At 41.6% G+C, this 23,980-nt stretch overlaps 1 protein-coding gene across 4 annotated transcripts in view; it reads right to left on the reverse strand.

Annotated features, from left to right (window-relative positions):
* Window positions 1-23,980, reverse strand: part of daam2 (dishevelled associated activator of morphogenesis 2) — a 110,995-nt gene that overhangs the window by 78,297 nt on the left and 8,718 nt on the right. Inside the window, exon 1 of one of the 4 annotated variants that reach the window (XM_039603453.1) lies at window positions 6,555-6,798. The exons of the other annotated variants lie outside the window; for them this stretch is intronic. The gene's annotated coding sequence lies outside the window, so the exon portion shown is untranslated. Of the gene's footprint in view, window positions 1-6,554; window positions 6,799-23,980 lie in introns of those variants that run through there. 4 annotated transcript variants of the gene reach the window in all.

Raw genomic sequence — 23,980 nt, forward strand, 5'->3', positions numbered from 1 at the left:
TGCGCTGCATTCCTGTGCTTGTTCTGAAAGCACACATTCTGCGAGGGATTTCATGTTGGCCAACAGCGCTTTCATGAGAGTCTGTACACTGAGTGGCTTTCTCATGTGGACCTGGACAATGGGTCAGATTTGGTTGGAACAATTCTGCTGGGGCCCAACGGGGTAGGTTAGTGCAGTCTCCGTCAGAAGACTGCAGTGAATGTGCATCTGATCTTCAAGGGGACAGTTATTTTTAGCTATGACAGCATGCTCTCCCTGTCCAGTATAAATGGCCTTTTCTATTAGGACGGTTGTCCTTAATTAGCATGTTTTGGGCTCTGAAGAAGTCACCTGATAGAGATAACCAAACACATACCACCATGGAATTTAAAGATGGAGACTGTACTGTATTTTTGGCTACAGAAAATATTCACTCAGAGAGAAAAGTAGAAGCAACAGAATGACTAGTTTATTCTGCAACCAACAACAGAGTACACCCACTAGCTGATTTAATTCCCAGTTGGATATTTTCAGAACTTAGCAGGAAGTCCATGATTTTGGTCACCTTTTGACCACATTTTTCCTTTTTTTATTCTGGCTTTGTATAAAAGTGAAGTCTGACTATCAGAGGCATCAAGACTCTGTGGTAAAAACTCAGCCACTAAACTCTTCCAACTCAGCACCAAAAGAATTTCTTCTCTTTTTGCAAAATTTGACTTTGTGAGTCATACAGATATTCATTTTTTGCCTCTACTGTTGTCTATTTGCCTAGACTGAAATTGTGCAATACAAAAAAAAAAAAAATCACTTTGTATTTGATCATACTATATATACATTGAGTAGTTCCAAACAGTGTGAATAAAAACCCCACCCACAGTGTCAAAAAGTTGGTTAAATCCCCATTGATTACCATGGCTAACTAAATGAACAAGGAAATAAAGAGTGACTTTTGATAGCAACACAGTCTTCCTACATTTTAACTCACACAATACTGAAGCCAGATTCATGGACTCTACAATGTTACAGTCAAGCCTTGATCTACACATGGCCATCAAGAGTTTAAGGTCATTACAGATTAGGGTTGTCTGTGCTGGTATGCCTACGTGCATCTTTCAGGAAAGGAGCTCAGAATCGGAAGATAGGAAACCCACCCTTCCCTTCACCCCCTACTAATTTAACTAATTCCTTCACAACCTTCTTGATTTCTTTGCTAAGTCCTCCCTTTAGTCACTTCCTTTCTGTCCTGCGATCAGATAAGGGAAGCTGCAAGACAGCTGATGACTGATTCAATGATGTTATGTCTTCAGCCAGGACATACAGTCGTGTGAAAAAGAAAGTTTTTACAGGACTATGCAGTTATGTAAAAAGTGAACTACACCCAATGATTCAGTGGCATGTAGACCCACCTTAAGCAGCAATCATTGAGGTTTGCGTGCATTCATTTATGCACAGCTCTCTTAAGGTCCTGCCACAGCATTTGAACTGGACAGATCTGGAATTTCTGGAATCTATTGCAAGACCTTGATTCATTTTTTTATCAATTATTCTGCTTCAGATTTTCTTCTGTGTTTGGGATCATTGTCTTTTTGCATGACCCAATTTCACCAAAGCTTTAGCTGTCAAACAGATTGCCTCAAATTTGACTCTAGAATACTTTGGTATTCAGTAGAATGCATGATCAAGTCAATGAATACAAGATGAACAGGTCCCGTGTTTGCACAACAAGCCCAAACTGTCAACCTTCCACCAATGTGCTTGACAGCTAGTATAATGTGCTGTGTTGTGATGTTTGTATTATGACCAACTTTGGTCATTTTTGGCCCACTGCCCCAAAAGACTTCGTTTTTCACATGACTGTAGCGTGGCTCAAGACTGAGTCACTGGGAAAATTCGTAGTGAACTAACACGTCTGAAACACATGACCCACAAGTACAAAGAATTTCATGGCCGCCCTCACATTTCTCACCATGGATGCAACAAACTAACAAAGACGGAACAACACAAAGCAGGCATCTTTAAGTAGCTTCCATACAGTATAGAGTGAGAAGTACACATAATATAGGGACAACCCACCCCCTCAAAAAAACAAAGTACCTCCACTTAAACTACCCACAACCACAATTATTATTAATTACTTTAATAGTTTGTGGTTAATAGTGTTGCTTAAATATTTCCAGACTGTCTCCAAGGCAAATGCAATCAAATTTAGACAGAGGCATTTTTCATTTTATTTTGTTTACAAACAGCTCTGTCAGACAGCCAATGCAAGGATGGGGTAATTATATGGATTTGGCCCATGTTTGTAGAGTCCTTACTGGTTATGTACATGAACCAGACACACCATCTTAGAGCAGCCTACGTTTTACATCTATATGTCAACTGAGGACTCGGATGCTGTTAATTGGTTATTCTAGACAATAGAATCGTCAAACTTACCCATGGTGTCCACATTGTGCCACGTTACCAATCAATCAGTCCGTCACATTGTAAATTTTAATCTCTTTCATAGCTAACAGCTGAAATTCTCAGAGGTCCTATTGGCTTCTAGCCTCATTGAAAACAAACATATAAGCATAGTTGGTTTTAACAAGGCCATGAGGCACAGTAACCCATCTCACCCATTAAGCGGAAATGCCTCAACTCAACCACTGGAAAAAGGGGAGGGGGTAGGAGATTTTTCCAATCCTCCAGGGATGTCATTAATAGCCATTTCATTTAGTCTGATTCATTAAAAAAAATGCAATTTCCTGATGCAAGGAACATTTATAACAGTGCAGGCCACATAAAGTGCCAGGGGGTTGTTACAACTATGCTTTTAAATTGTTGCTTTAACCAAAACAAATCTAGCAGCTCCATAGAGCAGTGCAGGGCGCCCTTTAAGCACCCAACCATGTACAGTTCCAGTTTGAAGCAAATTATTAGAAACATGGTAAACCCCTTCACAGAAGCCACGAACCACAGACACGGGTTACATGAAGAAAAAAAAGAAACCTGAAATAAGAAGCCATCCAGCAACAGACATCTTGGGCCACGTTAACAAGGGATTAACACGACTTTGAAAGCCTGTCTGCACGTTTTGGAGATTTGGTAGAGAAAAAGACTTTTTCCCCTCAGTGTTTAATACCAAAAGGCATAAAGGACAGCACTTACAAAATGATCAACCATGTCAACAAAGATGGTAAGCTACATCAGGTAACCCAAAAGTCCTGTCTTTTTTTACTGTTGGGTGTTCTGTACTAGAATTGCATCACTTTAGTTTAGCACCACAAACATATATACTGGAAGAGTGCATCCTTTTCAAAGACATTTTGACAGTGTGCTCCCCCCCCCCACCCCAGGAAGACAAACCAAAAAAATGATAAAGAAAATTAATGAAAAAATACAGAGGAAAAGAAAATAAAAACAGCTATGCACTGACATTCATAGATACATTTATCCAGTCGCTCAACCCTGATTAGTAACTGTATTCTGCAAGTCATCCACGTTGCACAAGGAAAAATCAGTCTGCCAGTTGTTTTGTGGAACTCAAACAATGCAGATGTTAATGTTGGCTCCGGGTGAAGGTTCTATCAAGCACAGAGGCCAGCATCAGAAAATACAGCCATGCTGTTGACCCATTTCTACAAAAAGCCAATGGGCACATCTCTGCTCATCAAATAGACCGGATCACTGGGATATCTATGCTATTAATACTGGGAATGAGAAGAAAGTCAGCCACGCCACATTCCAAAGGCCTCAACATTCCCACATATTAACAGGGCTCAGAATGAAATCCAATACTTGGCATCCCTTCCCTTCAAACTCCAAAACGCCATCCTGCCATGTCAAATCGCTTTCTTATTTCATCTGGGAGGAACGTTCCAGAGTCACGAGCTCCCAGTCTAGCTAAAGATGTGTTATTATAAGCGGGAAAAAAGTTGGCACTAGTAAAATCTTAAAGCTAGTTACCATGACTCTCAAGAGGGAAAAGATGCAGAAATTCTCAGAGACTCTGTGCTCCTCAAACACCCCACAGTCGTGTCTTCTTGAGAGGATGAGCGATCTCCATCATTAAAACAGAGAGAGATCATTCTCTTGAACCAGTTTGTTTTCATACATGTTACAGCTCACAACTACGCTCTCTGATTAAGTAGATGTGCCTTTGACACCTTGCCATTATCTGACTTCTCATGCTTTGCACTACAATGTGAATGGCTACTAATCTTGCCTGGGTGAGAGGTCAACAGCTGCAGCATAGAGGACACAGGCCTTCTGGGTAATGTCTGGAATGCTCCGCTGGGACAGTTATAGCAAAGAAGACAGGAACAGCTCTCCAAAGTGACGAGCATCTTTTAAAATAGCCTGCGGTAATACTGTACTGAACTGAAGCACTGTAAAGAGGAGATATGCTTACACATCATAAGCCCCAGAAAGTGTGTCACTGGCACAAATACAATAGCAGCATTTGACACACACACTGTGTGGGGACTTCCAGTGAAGGGGGGAGAGGACCAGCAGCATTTTTCCTAAAATCTTCCAGGCTTTTGTCCCCCAGACACTGTAACTACTCTAATGTGAATGCAACATGAAGATGATCCTGGCCAAAAGATCAGATAGTTGACGTCCAAGCAGCTTTACAGAGCTCATCTCTTTTTTCTCTCTGTCCCCATCCTAATGAGCAGGACATTGAGCTGCCAGTCAGCAGCAGGGCTGAAGCGATGAAAGGCCAACTCTTGCTTAATAACTCCCCCTCACACTCCCGCTTAGCCTGAGAGAGCAGTTCATGCATCCGTAATGGTCGATAAAATATGAAAAGCCCCGAGAGCGCTGACGGCAGCAGAGGGTGTGTATGTACACTTTCGTTAATGCTCTCCCGGCACGCTGAATCTTTTAGTACTGTCGCTCTGTTTGCCCCCCAGCGCACGTGGATGTAGGTCTTCCAGCAGACTGCAGAGTAAGCTTTTAATGTGGTGGAAATAAATACTATCTTGTTCACATTGCAAAAAGACATCAAAGAAAAACACACACGGCCCTTTGACTGTATAAATGAGTTTTGCCTCTGGTTCAGTGACCTTAAAATGCAAAACACCGAAAGGGATGAATTACATGAGTGTTACAGAAATAACACGTGTCTCGTGTTTTTTCATATTGGTTTTACTGCTGCATTAGCTGTATAAAAGCCAAGTCTCCAGAAAAGAAAACATCACTCTAAAATGCTATATTATCTAGTTGGAAGACTTTCCATAAATAAAACTTGTGCCTCGGTAAACCCTAACCTCTTCACATCCATCATGTCACCACCAATCCATCTAAGGTTAGGGTCAAGTTTGTTTTAGCCACATGCTAAATAGCCGGTTTCAAATGACATCTTACACGTCGTAAGACAAGTTGTTTCTTGCACGTTTTTCATTTTGAGTTTTCCAAACAGGTGAAAATTTTATTTAAAAAAAGGGGGTAAAGCTTTAACAAATCCCACACCTACACCTAGTCCTAACCTTAACCTTGAGGGAGACTAAGAAGGGATCCCTAATCAATTTCATAGGTGGAAATTTGGAGGGCTGGTGAATGAACTCCCATCCCCATGCTTTCAATGCATGCATAGGATTTACAGCTGGCAGACGTTCAACCAGCACAAGCAGTGCTTCCACTGAGAAATAGAAGCCTACGGACACAAAAAGAGTAAAGTTGGGCGTTTTCACTGCTCTGAGGGGCCATGTAGCCATGTACTGGCATCCCTTAAGGAAACCTTGTCAATTAAAAAGAACTGTCTTTCATACATACTCAGCCCCCAGTGTCTACAATAGGTTGGCTGGGAGGAATATGGAATGGAAGATGACTGTGTGATTGATGAAGATGTGTGATCAGTCATCATCTAGGTCCCAAAATAGGGTCCATTTCACATATGATAATATCCCATCATCCTTCAGTCTTTTAAATGCGAACAGTTCCACAGAAATGCATGTTAGACATCTTGTAATGTGATTTGGTTTAAACTAGATGTGGATGTCTTCCAACTCACATCTGCAGCAGCAGCAATAACACTGAACCTCCGATCATCCATGAAATCATGCAACTCCCAAAACTCAAAACTTCTAGCATCTAGTGTCAAAACTGAACCCAAAAGCATCGCTATTAGGTCAAAACTCTTGCTTATACAGTGTAACAGCACACATGTGGGTACAGCAAGACGTCCTGTCAGCACCGTTGGAGAACAAGCCCAAACATCAAGACCACATTCATTTCACAACCCAACTTTTGCTCCCGTTTATGACCTATAAAGCCACTGTAGTGAAAAAGGATTGTAAAATACTGCCCTTCCCTCCAATCACAACAGCACAAAATGTGGAAACTTTATCACAGGGGAACAGCAGCCCTTGTTGCCCACCAGGTCTTTTTTTCCCCCCTCCTGCTCTATGAGCACTCCTACCTAATGTTTATTTTATTGCCTGCAGAAATCTTCGGTTTTCCTGCCTGGACTACGCAGCTTGAGCATCTGTAGCCTGTCATGGGTGAACAAGACTACGGAATAGCTAATACTCACGATGACCGGGAAGGGTTAAGAGTATCAGTATCCAGATCAAGTATCGCCTACTTACCCACTTCAGACCGGTTGCACTAAGAGATGAACCGTCTCTGTGTTGCCTCACTAGCAAATGAAAAAAAGCACTCCACAAAAGAAAAAAAAAAGTTACAGGAAAAATTTAAAGCAATCCTGCATCTTCTGCTTCTACGCAACCGTTTTTGCTTTTTGGAGCTTCATGACCAAATTCCATGGGTTTGCCGAGTTTGACAGACGCTGCTTAGTTTCGTCTGCTTCCCTCTCCGAGCTTCTGAGCTGAGCTCTAGATTTCAGCTGACTGTGCTGGGAGCTGAGCTGTTGACATTGTCCCCACTCTCTCTCTCTCTCTCACTCTCTCCCCTCCCTCTCCTGCTCTCTCTCTCTCTCTCTCTCTCTCTCTCGCTGTCTCTCTGTCTTTGGATCACTAATCTACCTTCCCCTCCCCTTCTGGATTCCAGCTCCAGCATATGACAGCATCCATGTGGATGTCAGCTAAAATGTGATGGATTTTCAGTGAATATACCATAAATGCATTTACCTTATAGTATAGTATCTGTGCGTGTCTGGTGTGAGAGGGCAAGCTAAAAGGAAATGACCCTCAACAGCCTGTGCTTCCCATGTCTGCCCGCAATCCTAACTCCACCCAACACATTTAGGTCTCAATGAGCAGTCGATGTAGGGATATCACACACAGTGCCCAAAGGAAACCACCTTCCTGCCCCGTCCTCTCATCTTTAACACATGCATAAAAGCACACACGCCCATACACTGACGTGCCAAATATGGCGTTGTCCATTAGGAATTACCCCTTTGACACAGACAGGAAAAGGATTTCCCTGTGATTTAGTCGTCAGTGTTCATTGAGAAGAAGGTGAGTCAGAAACCTTGATTACACAAAGATCTCTTGGCTTGGTCAAGTTCGCAGTATAAGCTCAGCCAAATATAATGTGTGGAAGGGTGGAGAGGAGCTGAGGGGTGGGGAGGAAATCAGCTGGAGGGCCACACCAGAGGGTTCAAAGAAGTGGAGTATGTTACTTGTGATAATATGAGAGGCAAGAGAGTGCGAACATAAACTTCAAGACACCGGAGACTCCCTGTGCACCAGTCTGGAGAGACAGACACCATCATCTCTTAATCTCCACCCCTCCTTACACCCAAACCTTCAGCCAGACAAAATAAAACACCTATGCAGCAGTTTATCAGAGTTTATGGCCACCCTGCCCCGCCCTTTCCTATCACCAACTATGCTTCCAATGCTTCTGGCACCAGATTAACACCAGAAAATAAAGTCGATGACCACAAAAATCCAAGTTTCATTAATTATCAGCAGGGGGCCACTCTTCTAATTGCAAAAAATAAATCAATAAATAAAATAATATTACATCTAAAATTACATTTAGAAGCACTGCAGCTAACTGGAAAATTTACCTCAACAAAACAGCTGTATTGTATGCAGCATGATATCCATTTAGCAAACTATCATCGCTTGTAGAGATAATTATATGATAAAGTATGGTATGCTTCGTCATCAGTGACAAGTCTTCCTAAAGACATATCAAGTCTTTTTCTAGTATAATAAATAGTGTCTGAGTATGAGCATTCTAAAGTGATCAATATGTCTGAAAAAACATCTACATATCAGTCGTAATCTTTAGACATCGACAGCTTCCTGACCACAACTGACTGATCAATACTATTGATGTAACTTTAAAGGCACGGGTCATGCTGACTGAGGTCATATGATGTTGTCTTATCTTTCATGGGACTGCCTGTCTGCTGACCAAGTTGGAAAAAGTATTGGCTTGTCTCTAATATTGACTTCAGTATAAATGCATGCATATACTGTAAATGAGAGCAACTGACCACATTTTAAACAAGGACTGTTACTTTGGGGCCATTAGAGTATACCAAATACTTTTCCCCCCCATCTATTTTTTCATTGTTTGATTTAGGAAAAAATTAACATATTTAGGTTTAGTGATAAAGTGCTGGCCTAGAGACCAGTCAGCAACCCCCGGCAACCACAGGTCAATCAGGAGAGATGTAATGTATGGTCCCCAACCAGTTGCCTAGTGGTTGCTGGTAATCACTGTGTGGAAACAGTTGAAAAGAGGTATATGGTGCTGCACTAAAACCTCCTTGCCAATGCTTTGGTCACTAGCAGATTGCTGTAGTCAAGCATAGTTTGAAATATTTTGGTTGTAGCTTGGGACCAAAACAATCAAAGGGAGTTTTTTTGTAATACTCAGCAACCATTTGTCTATTCCCTTGCGACCTGTGGTTGCCAAGGGTTCGCCATCCTGTCTCTAGGCCTACAGGACTGAACCCTTAGATACATTTTTGGCAATCGGCACATTTAAAATCCAGCACATTTGCTTTTTATACTTTTTATATTATACTTTTATATTTATTCATTTATTATATTTATTATACTCTGTGTGACAGAACCACCACCCACTGAAACTATTGTTTAGACATTCACACACTCAAACTGGAGCCACTGATATGCTAAAGAGTGGAGAAAGGGGCAGTCACAATAACATTTATCATCTTTCTCTAGGGACAGAAGACAGATGACACCAAATTGCTGGCGGTAATGCTTGGGTGCATTCCTGAGCAAGCCCTGGGGACACATCCATTAACCCAGCTGAGCACCAGAACCAGCTTGTTTCCATGATATTCACTAATGTCAAAGTGACATTAGTTTGCATCACTTCTCCATTCTCTCTCTCTTTTTCGCTCTCTCTCTCTAGAGGGTAACTTCTCCATCACCAAAATAAGGGAAGATAGCCTATTCCTCAGGGGTTATGTGGGGTAAGCACAGGCTCCAGTATAGCTGAGTGTACCAGTAACCCCTGTATCATCCATCACAGCCTGATAATTGACGCAAATGGAATGGGCCTGGCATGCATGTGATAAAAATCATGGTCTTTAAAAAAGAGGAGAGAGGGCGAAAGATCCAACAAGCTCTCTGTTCCATCTGTTCTCCTTTTCTTTTTTAGGGTTTGCTGATTTTCAGTACCCCTGAATAGCACGCATGTTACAGGAAGAAAGAAAAGAGGGGCTTAGACACTCATGTGTACCTCCACATTTACAAATGACTGCAGATCATAGCTTCTACTGACTTGGCTTCAGTGAACCTCACCCTGGGATATTCATATCAACTCAAGCAGGGTGAGGCTTTACCCACAGTGAATGGCAAATGTCATGACTGATAAACCAGCTGCAAAGAGAGAGGCAGGGAGCTTTCCCCTCTGCTGGGTTGTGTGCTGTGAAAAGACACACAGCTCTCCACAACCTGCCTGTCACTTGTCAGTCAGTCAGTTGGGCGAAACTTACTGAGCTGCTTTCCAAATCAGTGATTCCCAGCTAGGAGTACCCCAGGGAGTGGTAATGCACGACCGGGAGCTAATGGACAAATTATCTCAAGTATCGAAGGAAATCAACTGAATTAAAAATGACAGTTTAGCTCATTCAAGATAATTATAACTAATGGAAATGAAGAAATTTGCATACTGAGGAATTTATAGAGACTGAAATGACTGAATGTTGATTCAAAAAGGAAACAGTGGTTGAAATAATTTGTCAAAAGTCTGTCTAACAATTAAAATCAGAAGCCATTGGTCTAAACCCTTCTGTGCCCACCACGTGGAGCATTCATGAAGTAATATTATAAGAAAGAATTCACCATCATATCACAGAAACAGTCACAGCCTGGCTAACAAGTGCTAAATTTAGTCAGAGAGAAAAAAGGGAACTTGGCACTTGGTCTTACGCTGGACAAAAGGTGAATGGAATATTGGACGAGAAGAAGTGGGTCACCCAAGGTGGTCTCCTCCAGGCTCATAAACCACACTTTCTCCTGCAGACCCCTCTAACGCGCAGCAGCAGTCAAACCTGATAACAGCCAGAGGAAAGCCTGTAAAGAGGCATTTGAAATTACAGATATTGGCATCAGGAGGACTCTTTCCAGGGTTGTCACTGAAGAGAAGTGGCTGGTGCAGCGCTCCAAGCCAGCAGCTGCCAGAGCTAACATGGCAAACAGTCATGCTTTACGATGTGTTGTTCCTTAATGTATTATTTAGGGCTTCTTTTGACCAGGCAGCTCTCATTTAACTGTATTTTGTTTAGGCGAGGAATTCCTTATGACAGCACTTTGCACTTTCTTTCACACCCACGCAGAAATAAATTGCCCCTGAGAAAAATACTTCTGCTGTTCAAAAACCTGAACTCTTGACAGCATAAATATGAGTGCACATTTTTATACATGGTGTAATTGTATGTTAGCTATAAATCATGATACAGGGGAACGGTATACTATCCATCTTTCAAAAGCCTCTGCACAAAAGCAACCTAATCACAGCAAAGCAGTCAACCATAAATCTAATTTAACTCACTTTGTTTTTATGGTGACATTTGTTCCTGCTCTTATTATTTATATCCCTGTTGCATGAATTCATGCTTTCTTCTTCTAGCTCGACTCTTTGTGGCTTTCCATCACAAATGTTTGACAATCCACCTGCTTTTACCAACTTCAAATGAGCGTAAACACGCTTTTCAACACAATTACCTCTCATTTGTACCAAGTGCTTTTTTTCCCCTCTGTGTTCTGCAAAAGCAGTCTGTATCTGAATGGCTCTTTTGTTTAAAAGGCAGACTGGGCAGGGTCAAAGGTCAACCAACTGCCTGCTTCCACAGTGGCTCTAGTGTCTGCTTGGATATGTGCCAGCTACATGCTGTCATGTTTAGACAATGGTCTAGCTTTCCACTGACTGACTCATGACAGCTTCATCTTGTTAACCAATGATGTAATACCTTGATCTCTGGGCATGAAGGCCGTCACTACTGGACTTTGAATAACTTATAAATTAATGTCATAGTGGAACCATAAAGAAATGCGCCAATGGCGTGTTTCTTCTTCTTGACTGGTTACTATTTTCAGCTGTTTTCTCTGGAAATACGAGAATTTAAGCTGGTAGGTTCATTCACTTTTTGCATTTAATTTTTTTCCCTTTTACTTATTTAATTTTTAATTAATATTTATTTTTTTTTTTTGTATAATTCTATTTGTTTTGTCTCAAATTTAAATCAAACTAACCAAGGATAGAAAGGACACTGCTAACTGGACCAGAGAAGAAGTAGAACTCCTGGAGCCATGGACATTCTGATAACCAGAGGGATGTACCTTTTGAGTAGTGAGATCATTAGCCTTGCTATTTCTACTTTATCCAATTCCTATGATGGGCAGGATGTTAAGCCCCAGTCTCACAGATTTAGACCAGCCATTTACCCCCTGGCAGTCTATAATTTTTGCAACTTCCAGCAACCACTTACCAACCTCTTTGCAAATGCACTTTTTCCCCTACCATCTGGTGTTGAAAACTAGTTTCTAGGTGTGACCAAGACTTTAGATGTTGAAGTTTGGGTAAAAAACATGGGAGACATCTATTTGCAAACCATCTGTGAATTTCTAGCCCCTCTCACACTGACGTCAGTGTGCAACCAACACTTTGTCCCCCCCAAAGCAAATGATTGGTTTCACGCCACAATCAATAGCCTGAAGGTTGCTGAAGGCATGTATCAGATATTGCAATAAGTCGCACATCTTATGACATCTTTATATAACAAGCTTGCAAAGTTTCCAGGTTAACATTGGAAGTCTCTACGTGAAATACGGTTCACTACAGAAAGATTTAGTTTAAAAAACACATCTGCTAACCCTAATGTGCTTTTACGTGACTATGTTTCAAGTATATGTTAGCAGAAACCAGAAAAGACTTCTACCCCCTCTCTTACCTGGAAGGATGTACAGTCCATCTAAGCAACTTGCTTATATTATTACTTTTTAGTATTTGGTGCCAAACATCAGCTTATAAGAGTCCATATCAGTAGAAGCAAATCTCTTCAATTTTAGAAATATGAGATGGAAAATATAAAGATGCATAAAAGGTCATGCTTTTAAGGCGGCTTCACTTCTCACAGCTCTTTTTTGCCAAAATGAGTCCAGGTGTGTGAACTGTAAAAGTGAGAATACAGGCTGTCAGTAAAAAATAATGACAAAAGAAGACAAGAAAGGCCTTTGCTCTTTTTCCAGATGCTTCCATTTAAAATCAAATTTTATATGTTCCTCTTGCTGTTATATTGGCAACATGGGGCTTTCCTCCTGTGGCTGTATGACATTACAATTTATCAAAATTCCTTATCCTGCCATTCATAAAAAATAAAAATTAAAAAAAAAAAAAAGCACAAATCTGACCACTCACTGAACCCAAAACTAATACCTTCACCTGAGCTGTTCCAGGTGCCTTAATGTCACTTCTTAGTATCCATTCAAAGCAACATAAATCAAGGCTTTTACACGCTTCAAACGTTCTGCACAGGCCCATGTATGGCGGTGAATGTCAGAGTCATGTGAATGAAACCATAAGTCCAATTCTAAACAGTGCAGTTTAAGGGGTTGACCCCACAGACATACATGGTCACGACTGTCATAGTGTCTGGATAAAAACATCTGGGAGTCATCTGTTCGCCTAACAGAGGCCCCTTGTGAACAGGTGCGTGTCTGCATCCGAGGCCTCATACCCTTTTTCCTTGACCCTTCACCTCTAGTTAAGGCTGGGGAACTCTTTGAACCCACCGGCAGCACTGGACACAGACAGTGCTGTCTGATCAGCCAAGGTCACGTTGCATTGGACCGAAGGTGGCAGTGATCACGTTAGCGCTTCAAACAAACAGAAAGCATGCTTCCATGTTTTAATTAGCTAATAATAGGTTGTGCCCAAGGATCTGCAATGATTGGTGCACGCATAAATCAAATACTGCTGTAATTATGCACTTGCATCATGCTGTGACAGCAAAAGCAACAACTGACCAAACCTTTGAAGCCAAAGTGACCAAGCAAATAAAGTTCCATCCTCTCTCTAAAGATTTTAATCACAAACCATAGGAAGTGGGTTGCCTAAAAATAGCCCACCAATTTTACTCTCAAAGCCTTTGGTCTGGGCTCGCCATGACGGCTCCAACAAAGCTAAAGCCACAGTTTACTCCGAGATCCGCTGCTGAGAATAAATGACATTTTTAAAACTTTTTCTCTCATTCTTACTTAATGTAATGCTTGGAATGACGCCCCAGCTGGGTGTTGCACTATACCACAGTGAAACCATCTTCCGAGCTCTCCCGGGATAAGAGAGTAATAACAAACACTTCCTGTTTATCACTACAGTAAGTTAGAACAGTCTGTTCTGAGCCACTGTTCATTCCAACACAAATAACAGTGGTTATCACGTCTTAATGCTTTAGAAAACAAGAAGCAAGAGCAAATTTAAGAGGCAGCAGAACACCTGTCAACACATCCATGGACAGATGAGGATAAAAGGTAGCAAGCACGCACCAGATTTTAAGGATTTTTCTCCACAAGCATCCAACAGGTCTGTGTGGAGAACTATATAGCGTCAGTGAACCACACGTGCCTCATGCTACATCCAGCCACACAGTCACTCTCCCTGTCCAGCTGCCTCTTATATGGTGGGAAGGGTCGGACATGTTGTAACACTGATTTACTTCCCCCCCTAAATCAAGCAGCTCTTCCTTTGCAACATCCTGTCCCCCAGCTGAGAGGGGGTGCCGTAAAAGTTATCCTGCAGCGTACGGTCACATGGATTACACTGTTGTCCAGTGGGTTACATCCTTTAGCGGTTTAGATACCGAGGCAAAGGGTCCTTGAGATGCATACCTTCAGGGCTGGGTCGGGACTGTCCTGGTGCTTCGGCTGATAAGCAACACTCAGCCCTGTCCGCAGGAAGCTATGAGACATATACAAACAAGTGAGAGGAGATTACACCCAGGCTAAAATGATAAAAACCCAATCTTAATTTCTCACTCCATTCTTTCCCATCTATGTAACAGCGGACAAAGACATATTGTGGCTGCAGAATAAAAGTCTCACCCTACATACCCTCTCAGTACTGTGCTATGCAGCCTAGAACATTAAAATCTGGTACAAGCTGAAACCTATAAACAGTTGAATTGGTCATTTGTTTCTATAGTAATGAATCACTGAATCTACTATTAAGCCTGATTAAGCAACATACTGAAGCTTCAAAACTCCAGCCAGTATTCAACATCCAAATCAGTGTTCAACCACAAAAATCCCAAATAGCCCATTAAATAGGAAACAGCAATCCAAAATTGTTTATTACACATCAGTATTAATTATTATTAGTTATCCTGAGACACCGACATTTGATCTTGGTGCGTCACGGCTATCATCTGGTGGGTGGAAAAAATTACAGGATCAATAACTTATGGTCAGGAGTTAATAAGGCGTAGCAGCATAATAACTAAATTATGGATACATCTTAATACTGTGTGGTCACATCATGTGGTATGTGTGCAAGCTTTGTAGGAGTATAATAGCAATAATATTATGGCTTTACTTGTCTTACAGGATGCACTCACTTTTGCTCCAACTTCCTAATAATTTCATAATAATTCAGCATTTTTTCCTAGATGGTTATAACATGCACAAATTATGAGTGATTCCGTAAAGTTATAATAACCTCTGATTATCCCTGGAGCTGAGTATAGACTACAAGCCGTGTAAGTGTTTGGATTGAGTGAATGAACAGAGTGAGAATGAGTGTAGAATCGCGCATGTGTATCTTCTTACTGCTGTGTGCACAAGAGAGACAATGTAAATATATATGCTATCACACCATGTGGTGCAGAGGGATGTTGAGAGAGCAGAGGTGAAAGGGAGTGTTGCTGAGGGGCTCCAACGTGCACCGACTGCCCGCACGAGGGCCAAATGATTGTGTTGATTAAAGCCAGCTGAGCCCGGGGTAGCTCCTGTAGCAGAAGACACACGCACAGCCCCATGTGCCCATGAAATCCATCTGGTCTCTCAGTAACACATGCTTACCATCGAGCACTGCGTGCTTTATGTTCTGCAGCTAAAAGTGTACACAAACACACACCCAAACACCCGCCATGCTTATGAAATCAAGCTAACAAACAAGTCTTTCCCTACAATGCTCATCAGCTGTAATCTGCCCACTCTACACATAGACGCTGATTAGGACTTTCCAGTGATTAAATTCATTCCTTTTGCTTGAAAAAAAAAACAAAAAACACAAAATGAGACCACGTTCAGTCTGAATATGCAGTCCTTTCATACATTTCAATAGAGGCAGTTCTTCTATTCTAACAGGTTCCATATTCGACAGAACAAAGAAATGATGGATTTAGTGTTTAATTTCTTTGTAACCTATATTGTTTCACCTGTATGTTCAACAACAAATCCTCACCAAGGGCTTTTATTTGGTGTAAATCCCAGCTAAAGGGATCAGGATGGTTCTAAATACATGCTTGATGGATCACCTCGCAAACCCTTTTAATCCATGTTGGAATTACAAGTCTACAACCAGCCATTTTCATGTTAAAGTTGGTTGGGACAGAGCTTTCAAGTTTCAATCTTTACACTAACTCAAAGTTACACTACCTTACCAACTCTTTGATGCCACATACTGTATTAAGTACAGCTTGAATGTCCAAATTTTCTGCACTGCACTTGGCAAGTTTTTAAATTGTTTCAAGCTTTTCACAGTTTATAATGTGTTTCATAAAAGTCTGATAACTTTCCAAGTGGCCTTACTGGTGCAACCAACATGTTTCAAAGGGCACAACTTTACTTTAGTACTTAATGAGTGCTTGCACACAAGTCATCATCTTCCATGCAAACAATGGGTGACCTCAGAAATCTGAAAACCAATTACAAGGTTTGCTGAGCAGTACCACAAAGTTCTTTGTGACCAGTTTGACCTAGCAACTGCCAACTACTTCCACCAGCTACTTACCTACCACTGGGGAAATAGACTTTTTCCCAACAATCCCGAGCAACTGGTGCCGGGGTGTCACCTACGACAGGTCTTCACGTAGAGATATCAAAAGGAAATCCTGCAGTCCGAGGTCTCTCTGCACCTCTGACCTTGGAGTGGACACACATGCGCTGCAAGGTATTGATGGCGGATTCTCCAATACACCACCAATGCTGCAAGCACTATTTCTGCTAGTTTTGATACAAGTTCTTATAGGGATTTTTCCTTCACTGTTAAATTGCCTTCAGTTACAGAAATGATGAACACAATCAGAAGTGTTCAGCAGATCTAAGCTCCCTGAGCGTCAGGCCCATCCTCACTGTAGTCATATGTAGCATCCACCAACACTGACAAACTATAGTCATCACCAAGTCACTGTATTTATTTAAATTCAAACCAGATGTTTCCTCACTCATTCCTTAGTGTATATCACTGCAGATATATGGGTTCAAGTTATAAGTAAAGAGAAGTTCTCACACAATATACAGGTGTCTGAGTCACAGGCACCAATGGGATGAAAACCTACTGGGGAAAACAAAAAAACCCAAACCCTTGACCCCTGCAGTACAAATCTGGGTTAATCTGCTCCGGCGGCATACAATCAACACACATTGTTCCGATTACGTGCTATTAAAGTTAAACGGTCAGGTTGGGCCTCGAATCCCATTGCACGCTGTAGCAAAAATGTGGGTCAGTACTTCTTCCCCTGCAGCCTTTCCTCTCCTTGCATCTGAGTTTCCTTCACAGAACAATAAGTCTGACTTTTCTTTTCTTTCCACGGCAGCAGGACGTGTAGTGAGAACTGGCATTATTATGGTGGTCACTGTGGAGCACTCAGACCTCAAGTTGCCCGCTCAGTGCGATGCAGGGTGTGATATAAGAGAACTCGGTGACCTTTTAAAAACACAGTCCAAAGGAGCCATTTCAATAATTATGAGCATCGATTGTTGAGAATGTAATGAGAGGAAGGATGGAGTCGATCAATGAAGGGGGGGAGTAAAGGACTTCACCTGTCAACAGCCTCCTGTTTAAAGGCTTTTTCTGTGGGAGAGCTTAGGCTTTGGCCTAGTGTTCTAGTTCAATAGGAAACAATTGTGAAAAAGGGAACGCAAGCCAGAGAGGTGTTTGCAATGTCTAACACCACAGCTAAAAATGCACTACAGTAAAACTAACTGATGCACCATCATGTCTGAAGGTTTGCTTCTAATGAAGATTAAAAGGAAGAGAAGGCAAGTCTGGGAAATGTACTGCACAGCACTGACCAGTAGCCAAACGAATTCAGACAGATTTATGTTCACCGCCTGTTTTAATACTTTGTCAGTGGCACTCTAACAGAGTTTGTGTGTGCAAATGAATCACAGCAGGGCTTCTTCCATCCATTCAGTTTCATGGGCCAGACCTCCAATCAGCAGATACCTTTCCTCTTCCCCAGACCTTGGAAGGAATGTCAGGAAAGCAAGGTCACATCAGGTACGGTGGGTGTATGTGTGTGTGTTCATTCATGTACAACACCACTCAGAAGTTCGGGTCACTTTATGCTTTCAACGCAGTTCCATTAGCATTTTCAGCAAGTATAAATCCTATATTTCAATAGCATGTTGTGTTTACTAATATGAGTTTATCAGTTGATCAGTAGGAAGATTATATTGGAACAATTAAAAACTGTTGTGCTGATTAAGAAGCCAGATGGCTACAAACAAAATTCTTCTGAGACATAAAAGAACTCATACTCTTAGAAATTACCAGAAGTCTGACAGGGGCATTTCTAAGTGACCCCAAACTTTTTTCTTTTGTAACAGTTTAACACATTGCTGTATAAAGTTCACTAATCATATTACAGTAAGCAATTATGTTGTTACTTGCATCAATATGGGTGAATAGAAAAAAAAAATCAAACACACCTTTTTTCCTGCAAGCTTGCACTACAATCACCTGATTCCGTACGTGTGCAGGAAGGAGAGTACTCGAGCAGTCTGCTGCACAACTCTTGCAGAGTGGAGATATAAATATTGCTGTCATTTTTATTGCAGGAAAGAAAGTGACGACAAAGTGCAAACTGTGCCCAGCCAGAACTCTGCAAAACGTGCAAAGACATTGTGCAAACACAAAGCTACTGAAGAACCCAGACTGATGTTAAAGCTGAGCGTATGCTCACCCCAGCTAAGAGCCAGGACCTTCATCAGGTAACAAAGGAAGTGATGAGCCATCAGGTGTGAAGTGTGAAGAAAAAAATCTTGAGCATGTCTTCATGTGTGAGACTGTATCCTAAGTTTTATATTGTTATATTATGTTTTGGAGTAATGCAAATGTAATGTAACAAATTACTCTAGTGAGTAATTAAGTAACATTAGTGATGTATTAGTTATTTTGTTTCAATTAAAAATTAATATATAATACACTACTGTTTTTTTCCTCACTTATTTTTTTACCTTTCATCCTCTCCTCAGCATTTGCAGAAATTGTTGTTCAGACATTATTCATTGTAATTTTGTTATTTTGTATTTATAGAAGTTTTCTATCCAGAGTGTGTTCTTTTTTATGAGTTTGAAGACCATAAAATGTAGGATTGAAAATTAGCAATAAAATTAAACTCTGTATGCAGCCCATCAGCTTCATGCTCTGTATTGAAACTATGTTCAAGTGCATCATCTCACTGAATGAAAAAAAATGAGTGGATGAAGATTTTGTTCTCTCTGATTTAAAATGATGTAAACTGAAAAACAATCCATTTGCTTGTGAGATTCCTGCTCCTAGCTGAGGACCATTGGAGCACCATGCAAGGGATGAGAGATAACAAGAACGACTTTCTGTTTTGCAGTGCTACGTTCCCTGAACGCAGCCCAGTTTATGTATTGCAGCTTGTTGTCAAGGAAACCTGGCAGCAAATGAGGGCACAGCACAAGAGAGGCAGGCATCCAAGGACTGGAAAAGTGAGCGAGGGAGAAAATTAGGTGAAAAATAACAAAAGTATCAACATAAAATATATTTATTATTCCAATTCTTTCATCTTTGAGCATGAAGTTGAGACAGCACACTTTTTCTGCACTACAGATTATTCACAATTACAGGAACATCAGTCCTATTTTTTTTTTTTTTTTCAATTAGGAGGTTCAAAACCCACCCACCTCCCTCAGGTCAACTGGAAAATCCCATTTAATTCTCACTAATTTAATGTGAATCGTTGTTCTGGAAATATTTCAGCAAAAACAGTGCAGGTTTTGTCTAAAATATCCTTCCTCCCACAGCCACTAAAAATCAACTTACAAATGTTACATCTATATTCTTTAAAGCTAATCTCCGTACTGCTGAAATAGTCACGGTCACTCGCAGTTAGTTGTGCACTTTGGGGATTTTGTCTGTCAGCACAGCAGGGTGGGTGCTGGGAGTTGTGAGGGCAGTGATGTGTGCATGGGTTGATATAGCAGCATTTATGTCTGCACCAGTTGTCCAGGTTGTCAGAGTAATACCTTTAATCCACCCCCTGCTACTAGTTTCAACCCCAAAAGAGTCAAGGGCATGGTTACAGTCCAGTAGCATCCCTATTCCCCTTCTTCACCTCGCTCTCTCCTTCTGATAATCACAATATGAGTCTCCTCTTTACAGGGCACAGTTAATCCCTGTGGCTCCTGGACCATGTGACCAGTGAGGAGGTAAAGAAGAGGATGAAGCTGACTGGACTTTAAGAAGCCATTTTCTAGATGGATCACTGCCTGAAGAAATAATACAGGCTGTAAGACTTTGAAAATGGGCAGCCCATCTAAGCTTCTGCAGGAAGAGAGAGCGACAGAGAGAAAATATATCAGCCTCCAGTAGCTTTAATGCAGGCCAACTCCTGCACTGAGTCAGATGGCTTGGCACACAGAGCACTGGCTTATGGGTTATCTCTCCATCACTCCACTGCTGACAGCCTGGACCCTTCAACACATGTGTGCACACACACGCGTACATTTGCAAGAGCTTTTAGCATTCTGGGTCTGCGTCTCTCTCACATAAATTCTCGTGTTTTCAAAACTGCTTTTAAAAAGGCGCACCATTACGGACACAATGGTTGGACAACATTCAAATTTTACAAACATTTAATAATTAGCGCTTGCTAATATAAAGGCAGAAGGCTGTTGAAACATCCAGGGCTGAATTAAAACGTCATGAGACAGTGCAGGTCCTCTAACGGCCACTTGAAGCTGGCTCCAAAACTGAGTGGCGCTCCACAGACTCGCATGTTGAAGTGTCCAAGTGTATGTGTTTACTGTCTGGTACAAAAAACTGTTTTGTGTAATCTGTGATTGGAGCAACAAAAGCAAATACAGGACCTAATTGATATATTCCTAACATTTGCATTTATCTGGGAAATACATCAGCCAAAACTGTATGGGCTAGTCTATGGTACCCTGTTCCATCCCAGCATGCAAAGCATACCTGGCTACAGGAAGACATTCAGCTCAAACTTGCAACATCATCTGGTCAGTATGAGGTCGGATCTCACCATAAACAAACTAGCGAGTCTCTGTCTGGTTGGTTCCACACCCGAGTGCGAAGTAGGAAAATTTACTTTTAATTTAAATGGACACAGCACAGGTGTGAGAAAACACCCTCAAATCGGACAAACCTACATTATGATGGACCAAAATTCAGCAAATGAAAGATACCTGTAATGTGTGTTTACATTGGTCGAAGACCTAAAAATACAGCTAGCTTACCTACATATGCTACATGTTAGCATGTTACTTAGTTTGTCAGACAAGGAAATGGGGACTTCCACATTGCCACTGTTTATTGAAACATTCAAAATAACCTGTGGTGGTACAAAAAAGAACAGGAAAATAATACTAAAAGTCTCTCAACCCTAATGGCCACCAGTTGGAGCAGATGTGTGGAAAGCAAAAACACCACACAGAGCTACAAAACCACACAACTAAAGAACTTCAAACATGGGAGTGAACATAGTTATAATGACTAAATGTTCAATGTCAGGACATCACAGTGTCATTTTTCCAAACCATGCAATCTCACAAGTGCACAAACAAGTTGGCTTGGTCCGTCACAACATTCAGGTGGTTAGTACATGGCAAAGTAGTAACCACATGAGTGCCGCGACTGTAGGTTTCCCAGCAGAACATTTCATCATAATGGGATGACTGATATTATTCACTTCCCCTGACAGTGGTTTTAATGTTGTGGCTGAATCAGTCACTAACCAAAAATAACCTCCTCTTCACAGTTACTAAGACACTCTTGGGTCATCTGAGATTTTCCTACTGGCTTCTGTCGTTTGTTTATCCCCACACTTCCTGAATGCTGATGGCAGACAACCTCCTAGTTTACATAAGTGGAAGGAGAAGAAAACCAGCACACTCTCTGCAAAGGAGGAAGACGAGGAGGTGCATGAAGAGGAAGGGAGTATCTTACTCACAGAGTGAACGGCACAAAGAGGGTCACCTGATGTCCACATGTGATTTTTACCACAGGGGAGTGATGGAGCGTATATCAGAGGAGGATGACATCTGTTTTAAGAGGCTTCCTCTCCATCTGCACAACTATAAAACAGGACCCAGAGTCTACACGAGTACCTGTGTTTTTCATCAGTATGGACAAAGCAGAGTAGATGAGAAGAGGATGCTGTTGTCACTTATGGCAAGCACACATGGAAAACACCACAGAGCAGGTTGAGAGGGAAAGTCTGGGTTAGAGTTACAGGTGAATTTAAGAATAACACAAGTGCGGGGAGCGAGCGATGGCCTGGTAGTGTTTTTAGACGATGGAGAACACCCACAAAATCTTAAAATCTGGAAAAAGGACACAGTTTATAACACAGCACAAATAAACGTCCTGCCTTCCTGCCTTTCAACAGTCCATTTGAAGTGCAGTGCCAGCGCAAACCTGCGCAAGATCAATCTGTTCTCCGGAGGGATAAAAGCAAAAGACCCCATTTCAACAGGCCTCTCCAGAGACAGAACCCCATTCATTCCTCCTCTGAATGCTTTAGTTGTTGCCAACCACGCGGTTTGTCACTTGGCGAAAAAGAGTTTTTGAAAAGAACTCGCCGGGGATGAAGGATCTATGGCTCAGGTCCACTGTTCGGATTCTGTTTGTCTGTTTAGTTACTCAGTAGCAAAGGGACAAAACTGTTCTTGGATCCTTGACTGCATCTGCTCATCTATCTCAGAGCTCAAACACAATAAGATGGCAGTTAGCTTGGATGATGCATTAGGGCCTGGGAGAGAGGCTGTAGAGCACAGTAAAAGTGCCTGTCACAGCTTTCTATTCTGCTTAGGAGCTTTGAAGTGCACCATAAAGTCGTTACATGATTAGAAAGAAATGCATGGGAAAATACAGAAGCCAAATTTAGTAATCCAAGACTCTCCCCGAGATTTATGATGGCGTTGAGCTTATAAAACGTTTTACTGTTTAGTAATGGCCTTTAGTTTTAAACAAAGTGACATCACAGGGGAGGTTTGGTCTGATACTGTATCTCTGAACCATATTTTTTCCTCAGGTCAGACTATTTATAGGCTTATGGCTTCCAAACGCTGCAGGTGAGGATAGGATAAGAATTATTCAGATGGATCAGAGGGGGAAAACAAGAGGGGTAAATGTGATTCAGCTACTTCTTAAATCTTGTTAAGATGCTCCAGCCTTAGATCACTTCAATAAAGCTCATTTGTCACACTAGCAAAGTGAATTACAGTAGACTAAATTGAATTGAGGATTAGGGTAGGAGGCTTGGCTATCTGACAGCCTGTCATATCTTGTTGTTGTTGGTCAATATAAAGTGCCACACACACAAGCGAAACACATAACAAGCATGTCACCATGACAATAAATACACAAAACCTGTGTTTCAGGGATTTCCCGTAAAGCAAATGTGAAAATAAAACTGCATCACTATCCATATGCAAAAGTGGAAACAAATCATTGCCAACGGCAATTGAATGCATTAAATGAAAACTGAAATTCAAAATCTAAATATAAAAAGCCACAAACTCAGTTTAATGAGGTAATTCCTCCAGCCAAATGACACATTCTGTACACAAACCAGGAAAAGTCTCTTTTTAAAAAAAAACAACAAAAAACCCAGCAACCTCCAAGCTATAAACTTTACATATTTCAGGTTCAATATCCAACCCTGGAGCCAGAACATATTTTGCATGGGTAGCCAAAGTAAACCCGCCACAGTCCGGCCCATTCTCAAAACTCTGTGTCACATCAAGATCCACGTCGCGATCTCAGGCCTCCATCTGAAGTGATTTATTGGCAGTGAGTTCTTTTACCAGGCTTCTTCATCACTGTGCTGAAAAGCTTGACGGATCCACCAAACCTGATAAGATAAACCCTACTGCTGAGCCTGACGATCATGCAAATAAGTCCAGTTTGGGAATCTAAAAACTGGGCAAAGGAATGCTGCCACCACTTCTACCACTAGGGTCTGCTGAGGCAAGATGGGTCCTGGAGGAGTACTGGGGCTCAGCATCTCTGAGCACAGAGGACCCCCCCTCACCTCCCCAAGGGAAAAGCCGGTCCAGAGAGCGGGGGACTCTCACGGACAGTTGAGAAATTTTCCCACAATCAAACACAAACAGAGCCGCACAGG

This window comes from Oreochromis aureus, linkage group 19, assembly GCF_013358895.1.
Source record: "Oreochromis aureus strain Israel breed Guangdong linkage group 19, ZZ_aureus, whole genome shotgun sequence".
Taxonomy (NCBI): Eukaryota; Metazoa; Chordata; class Actinopteri; order Cichliformes; family Cichlidae; genus Oreochromis; species Oreochromis aureus.